The following is a 10473-nucleotide window of genomic DNA, read 5'->3' as shown; positions in this document are numbered from 1 at the left end:
TTCTCCTCCTCTCTGCTTCTCTCCCCTTTTTTAATAACTTTCTTTAAAAGTTGTGACCATTTACTTTTTTTCAAGTGAATTTTAGTATTGTTTTCTTGAGATCTACAAAGAATCTTTTTTTTCATTTTAATTGAAACTGATAACAAAATAACTTCACCATGAATTGTATTCTTTGCCATTTTAGTCCATCTGGCATCATATGTTCTCTTACTATACTTCCCTTTAACCCCTCCAATAAAAGTTTAATTGGGTGGAAGCTATAAAAAGAAAACAAAAATAAAGAAAAACTTCACTCAGCAAATAAACACCATAGGCCATGTTAAAATATGAATTAAAAAATAGAGAAAATATTTGTGATTATGTTTCAGACATTTTTAAAGGTGATAAGGATCACAAAGATTAACAATACTCAAGATTAGCAAAGAAAGGAAGACAGCTGTCATTCACATAGTATGTTGGTGCAAAAGTATTTTTCAAGGGAAAAGTCTGGAAACAAAATCTAGAATTTTACAAGTGTACATTCCCTTTGATCCAGTCATTGTATTTCTATGAATTTATGGTAAGGAAATAAATCAGGGATATGTGCAAATTTATCTGTAAGAATAGTCATCTAAGAGGGGACGGTGTAGCTCACTGGTAGAGCCCATGCCTAGCATGCACAACGTCCTGAGTTCAATCCCCAGCACTGCCATTAAAAATGAATAAATAAACGTAATTATCTCCCCACCCTAAAAAAATCCAAACAAGAATAGTCATCCAGTATTGTTTGCACAAGTGAAAAACTGTAAACACCCTAAAAGTCCAATAATTTAGGGATTGGTTGAACAAATTATATCCGTACAACCATTAAATGCCATTACAATCATACAGCCATAAAAATGATTATGTAATCTATTTTATCTGGAAAGATATGAGACATTATTGGGAAACATAACACGCTCACATTTTTCTATTAAAAAAAAGTTTGGGGGCGGGGAGAGTATAGCTCAGTGGTAGACCTCGTGCCTTACAAGCACAAGGTCCTGGGTTCAATCCCCAGTACCTCCATTAAAAATTAGCAAATAAAAAACATTGCCTACCCCCCCAAATAATAAATAAATAAAAAGTTACAAAGTTTTACGTGTATATATGGAAAGTCTCCAAGTTTATGCAGCACTATGTCACTCCCTTTACTTTTTGGTGATGAGACTGTGGGTGAGTTTAACTTTCTTTTATATACGTTTATGTACTTACTATTGGACAGTTTTGCAGGGAGCAGGCATTTTTTAAAAAGAAGTGTTCTTCTGACAATCACAAAATACAAAGAAACTTAATTTGCGGCGGGAAACGGGGACGGGGAGAAGATCCCCCTGGGCCGGGTGCCGGGAAAAGACGCTCGCGGAAGCCCGAGCCCCGCCCTGCAGCTCCCGGGGGAGCGACCGGAAACACGCCGCGCGGGCCCCGGAGGATCCTGGGTAACGCACGGACCACGCACTACCTCAGGATGAAGAACTGTTACTATTCATAATAAAAACTAATCTCTTTCCTTTACCACACACACAGCATCAACTATTGGCGCGGCCTAGAGCCATTCTATCCTCAGATGTATGCGGGGGAGATGGAGAAGGTGAAATTTTTTTTATCGAAAATCAAAGTCTTCCTCGTCTCCCTCTCCCTTGCACCCGCCGCTTCCCTTCACTCCGGAGGGGCTTGACGTCACCCCTGGGAAGGCCATTCCTATGAGGGACGACTTACGGGAAGGCGGCGAGGAGAACGTGCGCTAGCCGACTATTGTGTCTTAAGGCAGCCCTGAAAGGAGGGCGGGCGCGCGCCGGAGCCGGGGGCGTAGAGGCAAGGCACGCTCTGATTGGGTCGCTGTTCCTCAGGCCGGGCGCGCCGCGGGCGGCGGGGTGGGGCCGCGCGCGTGCGCAGAGGCGCACCGGTGGGCCTGTCTGTCCCACTCTGTCTGTCTGTGTGGGTGCGCCCGCCGCGGGACTGGGCGGAGCGAGGGTTTTGATTAAGGCCTGGCTGGAGGGATGAAGCGGGTTAATCTTTCTCACACGCATAATTAACGGGGCGCCTGAGTCAAGCGAGGCTTTCCGCCGAGGCCGGGCCTGCGGCGGGCGTGGGACAGAGGAGAAGGGAGAGGCCAGGGCCCGGATGAAAGGTCGGCTCGCATGCTGGCCTCTACCTGCGTAGCTAAGGGCAGGGGAAGGCCTGTGCGGGGAAGCAGGAGTGGAGGGACCGACTGTCTCGAACACCCCGCGCTAGACCTCGCTGGAGCTGCGAAGCGGCCATGGGAGACTGTTAGGAGATGGGGAAGCCTGGGACGTGATCAGGCTCACACCCTCCCGATACTCGTGAGGGTCACCGTCCTGGTTATTGGGAACTAGATAGACCTGACTATGCTTGTGCTTGGGGTGGGGGTTGATAAAACCCAAGTTTTGAATGATTATCATTCAAAATAAATGGACCTTGGGTTTGAGGTATCAATAGGGCGTGTAGGTAGAAATGTTGACTTGAGGTATTTTAAGGCAGTCTTTGTGAATTCCCTGTGGAAAGTGGATCCCTGATGTGTTACTTTCGAATATTGAAAACAATCGATAAACAGTGTTGTAAAATTGATTCTGTACCTTTTGGCTACTTGTCTAATTTTATGGTGATTAATTAGTAGCTGTGCTGTAATAGTCTATAGCGTTTAAAGTCCCAGAGAGTGAACAGGAAATCACGTTTGGGGAGAGTAATACCTCCACTGGGGGCCTGGAAATCGAGTGAGGCTTCCAGATTTCCAGACCATCTGGTGAATGGTGTTCAAAGGAAAAATTAAGTGTAATGCTCGTCTGTGAAACTCTTCAGGCTGAAGTACCTGTTTGTCATAAACACATTACAAAATTAAGTGATGGAAACTTCATGTTTATACTGACCCATTGCCTACTATTTATTATAATTAATTTTTTTTAATTTGTAGATATCAGAGAGCCTTTTGCTATTTTATTCCTGGAATGTTGTTTTAAATGAAAGTTTTTATTTAAAAAATTGCAAAAAGAGTTTGAATATAATTACACGTATCTTAAGTAACAGGTGCTTTTATTTAACACTACACTTTTTTAACTAAAAAATAATCAAGAATGAATAATTAGATTTATTTAGGTACATTAAAGGAAGGGGAAAATCCATTAATCCCACTATCCAGAGTTAACTTGTTAATATTTTAATGTTATCTTTCTCTTGTTTTTTTCCTATCATGTATTTTGCCGATGTAGAATCAATGAACAGTGTATTTGTTAAAGACCAATCTAGGACTTTGGCTAGAGGGTTAGGACTATGAGAGTCTCTCCCTTTGTTAGATATTTCTGTATCATTTGGATTATTACAATGAGCAAGCATTACTTTTCTAATCAGAAAAAAACAAGAAATTGAAAAGAAACACAGATATATTATGAATCTTTTGTTCATATTACTCAAATATTTTATGACTGCATCATTGATTTTAAAAATTCATAGTTTTAGAAACAAATATTCTGCAAAGTAACTTTTGATTTAACTTGAGATTGAACGTGTTTATTTTGTTTCCCTTTGAAACCCCACTGAAATGAGGAAATGTAGAACCCACAAAGACTGTGCAAAACAGACAATACAGGATGAGAGATGTGTGTTCTTATCGGGAGAAGGAAAGGGAATAAAGAAACTATTGGAGCTAAGAAAGCTGAATGCAGAGGAGAATGCCAATTAGAAGTAAAGTACAGGCAACTCCCACATTTCAAAAGTTCACTTTTATGAAAAACCTGCATTATTGCCTATTTTCACTAAATGGGAGAAATCCGAAGAGGATTTTCTTTTTTTATTGGGGAAAAAAAGGTGAAAACCGAAAGTAGCATTCATTATATGTTTTGCAGTGAGCTGAGTGGCACTGCTTAACTCTTTCCCTGAGGAACTATACTCAGAATCTCAGCATCAAGCCGCCACAGCTTTGAACTGTGTCTTTGAACATCTCAGTTTATTTTGTGTATCCGTTAGCACGATGTGTCCTAAGGTAATTGCGTCTTTGCTTTATGCCGTTTGGCTGAGGAAATTTTTCATAGGAATGCTCTCCTTTCGATAGGTGTTGGGGGTGGAGAGGAACATCTGTAATTCATACCTCAGAACTCCAGAAATTCTCTGTAAAGGAAAATTCTATTTCTCTCTATTCCCAGTACTTCTGACACCAGATGTGTGGTAGTTTATCTCACATCAAGCAATTCTCCAATTCTAGGCAGACACTGACTAGATGGCCTACAAATTTAACTCAATTCTGACACTATCCACCTGGAGACAGCACCAGATCCCAGAGGTTAAGGACTGTTATGGCTCATTTTAATGTGTTAACTTGTCTTGCCCAAGAGATGCCCAGATAGCTGGTAAAACATTACTTCTGGATGTGTCTGTGAGAGTGTTTCTGGAAGAGATTAGCATTTGGTGCAATAGGCTGAGAAGAGACCTGGGGGATCCTGAATCCTTCTGAGAGAGTTACCAGGTAAATGACCACCATCTTGGTTTGTCTGGTACTGAGGGGTTTCCCTGAACTTAGAATTTCAGTGCTATACCTGGGATAGTCCTGGGCAAATTGTGACAGTTATTCACTATAGTTACCAGAAGACAATGCTTTGTTTCCTTCTGGACACTCTGAGGATGTGAAGCTTATAACTTCTGAAGACTTTTTGCCATAACTAAGCTAAACTTATAATGAAGTTGACAGAAAAGAAGGCTAACCAGAAAAATGGAAGGAAGTTGTGTCCATGACGACATCAAAATTCTCCTGAATCAAACAAACACTAAAACTCCTTCTAACTCTGGTCTTTCCAGTTACATAAGCCAATATATCTCTTTTATTGTTTATGCTAATTTGATTTCAGTTTCTGTTTTTTTTTTTTTTTTTTTTACAAAATAAGGATTTCCTAAGAATACAGTCCTGTCAGAGAATGCTTGTTGGCCCTCATTCATTCTTCCCCTTTCAATGGTAACAACTCTCATTTTCTAGGTGGGTATAGCTGCCCAGAATATAACTATATTTCTCAACCTTTCTTATTACAAGGTATGGCACTGTGACTATGTTCTAGCCCAAAAGATGTAAGCTTACGTGCTATGTGCAACGTTCAGGAAGTGTCCTTAAAAGAGAGGAGCCATTACCTTCCCTTATTCCTGAGATGGCTGGAGCTGTTACAATCATTTTGGATCATGAGATAATCATGAAGTAATCAAAGTCATACACGGCAGAGCATCACGAAACAAAGAATGTGAATTCCTGACACAATGAAGCACCGTATCAACCTTGAACCTTTTACTTCCCACTTTATGTGAGAGAAAAATAGATACATATTATGTAACCTACTGTTATTTTTGTTTTTGTCATTCATAGCTGAACCAAATCCTAACTAACACTAAACCTTATGTATGTTTCACTATGTATTTCCTTATATGTCAAATTCTACTAGGTGAGCTAAGAATCATAAATGAATCCCACACCAAAGTTCTGAGTTACTTACATTTTCATGGGACATTTTTGATGAGATAAATAAGTATTCCTAGAAAATGTGTTACATTGCAAACAGAAAAACACACACAAAAAAATGGAGGGAGGGATGAGTATGAATATATTTTTCTTCTAATACATTGAATGTGGGAGTCAGAAACCCTATCCTGACTGAAGGAAGGGATATCACTACATACTCTACAGACATTGAAAGAATAATAAGCCGTGGAGTGCATGCTTAGTAGGCACAAGGTCCTGGGTTCAATCCCCAGTACCTCTGTTAAAAAAATAATAATAAAATAAAATATAAAAATAATGAAAAAAACCTAATTACCTCCCCCCGACAAAAAGAAAAAAATTTTAATTAAAAGACTAAAATAAATAAGTAAATAAATAAAAAGCAGATTTAATCACATAAAAAAGATAATAAGAGAATAATGCAAACAACTCTATACACATAAACTCAACAACTTAGATGAAATGTACCAAAACTCATCCAAGATAAAATAGAGAGGGATGAGGAGGGAACAATCCTGAACTTATGGCCATCATTACCCTGATGCTAAAACCAAAGACATTACAAGAAAAGAAAACTACATATGTGTCCCTCATGAACATAGACAGAAAAATCTTCAATTGACTTCAAAATCAAATTTACTTACGTAATATAAAAAAATAATAATACATCATGACCAAGTGGAGTTTATTCTGGGAACACAGGGCTGGTTCAGTATTGAAAAGTTAATGTAATTACCAACTTACTAAAGAAGAAAACCACATGACTGTTTAATTAATGCAGAAAAATAATTTGAAAAAATTAAGTGCCAATTCATGATTAAAAAAGGACCCCTCAGCAAACAAGGGATAGAAGTGACTTTCCTCTGCATGATAAAGGGCATCTACAAAAAGCCTACAGCTGACATTACACTTCATAATTAAAGGCTGACCACTTCCCCCTAAGATCAAGAACAAGGCAAGGCTATCTCTCTCCTATTCAACATCATACTGGAAATCCTAGCCAGTGGAAACAAGAAAAATAAATAAAAGGTATGCAGAGTAGAAAGGAAGAAATCTGCAGATGACTTAACTGTCTACAAAGAAAATCCCAAGGGATCTATCCCCCCCAATCCCTGCAAAAAAAATCTGCTAGAATTAGTAAGTGAGTTTAGCAAGGTTATAAAGTCAACACACACACACAAAATCAGTTGTATTTCTATATACTAATGATGAATTGAAAACCAAAATTAAAAAAATTATTTATAATAGCTCCCCCAAAATGAAGTATTATAAATTTAGCAATACATTATTGCTCTAAAGTGGCAACTATTTTAATTTGTCTAAGTTCCCTTGTATAAATGATTTTAGGATCATTGAATGTTCATGTTTTTATATTATATTGCACTTACATTTTTCATATACATTTTCTTCTAAATTGATAGAGTCATCATATTATTTTAAGGGCTGCCCAATATTTTATCATATTGATATAGTAACATAACATAGCAAGAATGTGAGCTTTTTAAACAAGTCTGAATTCAAATTTTATTTTCCCCAATACTAGCAGTGTGATTATAGACAGGTAACCTTTCTCAGCCTCAGTCATGGTAAAATGCCAAGTTTTCAGCACTGCTGAAGAACATAATATGTGTACAATGCCTGATACATGGTAGGTATTAATGCTATAATTTGGGTATTGGGTACTAATACTATAATTTTATTAATTATAGTATTAATTAACACTATAATTTTGATCTTTCTCCTATTTTTAGACATTTAAGATTGTTTCTTGGCAGATTCTTTATTCTGGAGTCTGAGAATTGTTATCACTCCCCTTTTCAGGATTTTGATTTTCAGGCTTTTAAATCTGAAAATATTATTTTGAAGCTCATCTAGAATGATTAAGCCTTAGGGAATTAACTTACAAGTGCTGATTTGTATATCGAATACCAAAATGTCAGTTCGTGAATAAACAGCAATACTTGTATTACATTATTTTTAGTATTTGCTGAAAGCACACTTCCTGGTTCTTGCTTTCTGTTTATTTTAAATACTGTATTATCCATTCCCCTTCTGTTTGCATTGATCATGAGTGATGTAACCTTGGTCATCAACTAGTCCAGAATCCCCAAGCCAGTAGCCCAGGTAGGAAGCATGGGAGCTGGGGGATAAATTATCCTATAGGCATAACCTCCAAGGAGGGGTTAGCAGTCCAAATAGAAAATCACAGGAGTTTCAGTAAACATGATTCCAATCTGAGGAACAGGGGTAGTGTTAATAGAAGGGATTTTCAAGACAAATAGTTCTCAGGTTTAGAAGCAGCCCAGAGATAACAGTGACAAGGAAGTCCATCTTGGTAATGTAGGAAGCAACAAGCCACTGACAGACAATGGGGAAAAAATTACTGGGGAAAGTGTTGGCAAGATTTACAATCTGGAGTTCAAAGTCAGGCTCCAGCCTCAGCAGGGAGCCAAACTTGAAAACCAGTAACCAGGACTGAAGATTAGTCAGACAGATTGGCCACAATTGAAGGAAAACTATAGGCTTATTGTTCATGATGTGCCCAGCATTTCAGTTTATCCACAGAATGGAAGGAAGGACTGCTCTGTTTCCCTTTCACTAGTGCAAAGGGAGAAAACAATGTACCTCCAGGATCAGCTTGAAGGGCTGAGAAGGTTTTAGTTACAAACTATGCCATGACCAAGGAAATGCCTCCATTATGTGAATGTCATTGTGTAGCTGAATTGCAATGTAGAAATACGTTTCTGAGATTTCTTGTTGAAAATCAATACCATCTGTATCAGTCAGGATCCAGGAAACAGATGGCACCTACAAACTGGGTTATTAAGGAGTGTTTCATAAAGGCAAAGTTTAGAAAAAATAAGGAGAGGTGCTGTAACAGCAGAGACCTATTTCCACCCTTAAACGTGAAGAGGTAAGGGGAGGGGATGGTTTCTAAACCCTAGAGGAAGAGCTATGTTGTGAGGGCCACCTGCAAAGAGTGGTAATTTTGGCAGAGGGAAACAGCCAACCTATGTGGTAGGGAGGGAGCCAGAAAAGTAAATATCCCTTCTTTGTTCTCTAACCAATTTCCTAGCAGTATCAGCCCCCTTCCAGATTGGCTGAAACTAAGTGGCAGCCAGAGGGCAAGGGGGCCCAGTGATGCAGCCCATATAGGTCAGCCTCTCTGGACACAAAGTAGGCTGGAGAATGACTCTGAAGGGAAAAACAGATTATGGTGTGTAAATTTTCATTAAATGTAATCAAACTATCACTTTCCAGACCTGAGTATTTTGGTTTTTTCATCCTTTTTTGCCTCTGTTGTCACATCTTGGATTTTAGGCTTACCTTTCTTTTGAGCACATGGCCCTCTGTCCATCCAAGTCACACCGTCTGGAAGGGTCAAAGTGTAACCATCTCAGAGTCTCTGAGCTGCTATTTATTTCAATAATAGCCACAGCTGCCCCAGAAAAAGAAAGCTGATTCCTATAAGTGGGACGAATCGTATAACTGGAGCTCTGACTCCTTTAAGCATGGTTGGCTGTAATTTAGTTGAAAATATAGGCAGCCCTACAAAGACCTGTGAGGGAACAGAAGCAAAGCCCTAGGAGGCAGCCCCTCCCCCAGCTGGAGAAAGTGGCTGAGCATGCAGCCAGCCTCTCTGAGGGGGTTGTTATCACTCAGCCTTATTCTGCCCAACTAGGTAGGGGCTTCATTCAAATTGCCACTGGGGCATAACTATCAGAAAATAATTAAAATTAGCCAAATGGAAGTGATACTCCATTGGCAACATTCTACTGTTAAAACATTTTTTTAATTAAAAAAACTTTTTATTATTATTTTTTAAAATCGAAGTATTGTCAGTTTACAATGTGTCAATTTCTGGTGGACAGCATACTAGTTCGGTCGTACATACATATATTCATTTTCATATTCTTTTTCATTATAGGTTACTACAAGATACTGAATATAGTTTCCTGTGCTATACAGCATAAACTTGTTTATCTGTTAGCTTTCTGCTGTTTTGTTTTGTTTTGTTTTTTAATAAAAAATGTCATTCTTTTTGCAAGATAAATTTTGGTATACAGAGTTTGTCCGTAAAGAACAAGTTAAGTATGTTACTAGTACATTTCAATTGCCTTTACCAATGCCTTCTTTCATCAACATTAAAAATCAGTAATTGTCATGATTATGGAGCAAGTAATACATGTATGATGCAATTTCTTTATATTAATGGCGTATATGCACATTTTCAATGAACACAATGTACAGCTTTTGTAATTCTTTTCCTTTTTTCTATGCTATTTTTGTTCTGATTACATTTATCGAAATGTAAAAATAAAAGTCAACAGTTGATACACGTACATGAGGATTTAAGGAAAATTGCTTCTGATGCCACTTGAACATTTTGAGTTGTTTGTAAAGATGTCTAAGAATTTCAATTTACAAAGATAGATTAATATTCCAAAGACAGATTGGAAAAAGATAACCTTTAAGATACAGTCTTTCTAGTTAATTTAAGTAGGTTAAAATAATGGTAAGTTTTTGCAGTGCTGAGGAAAAGAACACATTTCTCAAATCATAAATCAGAAAGTTTATAGCACTATTTAGAGAGTAAAAGATATTTTCATATATGTGTTTTAAACAAACTGTCGCTATTTGATTAGTCATATTTAAAATCAAAATTGTTAGATAGCTCTTTGCTAGACAGTGAATCTAGATGAGAAGATTTTTGTATAAGCAGCTGAATGATAGCTGGAAGAAATCATTTTATCTAGAGGCCCAAAACAGCTGCATCTCCCTTTCCATGCTGAACATTTAGTCTCTTTCCCTTTTATGCACTAGCAAAGAGGCAAAAGAGTATTTGATTTGGTGTTACTAATATATGAGTCAAAAAATATTCAAACTTCATATTATCTTCACATATTAATAAAAATCTTTATAACTCATTGCAGATATTGTCATTTTTGAAAGTATTAAATATTATA

The 10473-nt window shown here is 37.8% G+C and overlaps 1 non-coding gene across 1 annotated transcript; it reads left to right on the top strand.

The window, feature by feature from the left end:
- Window positions 1-974: 974 nt before the first annotated feature.
- Window positions 975-1047, top strand: TRNAV-UAC (transfer RNA valine (anticodon UAC)). Its single transcript has one exon. It is a non-coding gene; the product is annotated as a tRNA-Val (tRNA).
- The last annotated feature ends 9426 nt before the right edge of the window (window positions 1048-10473 follow it).

The sequence above is a fragment of the Vicugna pacos genome, chromosome 15, assembly GCF_048564905.1.
Source record: "Vicugna pacos chromosome 15, VicPac4, whole genome shotgun sequence".
NCBI classification, from domain to species: Eukaryota; Metazoa; Chordata; class Mammalia; order Artiodactyla; family Camelidae; genus Vicugna; species Vicugna pacos.
The sequence above is the reverse complement of the archived record's forward strand: the minus strand, read 5'-3'. Positions and strand labels throughout refer to the sequence as shown.